The sequence below is a fragment of the Penaeus monodon genome, chromosome 28, assembly GCF_015228065.2.
Source record: "Penaeus monodon isolate SGIC_2016 chromosome 28, NSTDA_Pmon_1, whole genome shotgun sequence".
In the NCBI taxonomy this organism is placed as follows: domain Eukaryota; kingdom Metazoa; phylum Arthropoda; class Malacostraca; order Decapoda; family Penaeidae; genus Penaeus; species Penaeus monodon.
In genome coordinates this window covers 27,882,058-27,882,495 of record NC_051413.1, presented here as the reverse complement: position 1 = coordinate 27,882,495, position 438 = coordinate 27,882,058, and positions in this window count along the sequence as shown.

The window sequence follows — 438 nt, the reverse complement described above, 5'->3', positions numbered from 1 at the left end:
ATCACCTCTTGTACTCATAAAACCACCAAACCCCTTTTCCCTTTTTCCCAAAAACGCCAGTATTCACCTAGTCCTTGCTCAAGCCCAAAACGCTTTTATTTTCTTCCCTTCTGGACTTTTGCGATGTTCCTTTTTAATTCCCCCAAAGAGGTGTTCCCCAATTGGGTTTCTTTTTCCAGTTTAACCCTTTCTTTAAGACCACCCTTTATCTGCTTGGGGAAAACCTTTTGGAGGAAAAAGTTTTTTTAGTTCCTTTTTCCCTTGAAAGGTGAGAAGTGGGGCCACGCGAATGGTGCCGAGAGCATTTTGGAGGGTGGTGAAAGAGTTTTGGGCAAAGGCCAAATTTGGTGCAGACGGAAGTGGTTGCCAGGAAATCCCCTCTTTCCTTGCCCCATAAACCAATATCCTTCAAATTTGCCTTTTTAACCAAAAAAAATG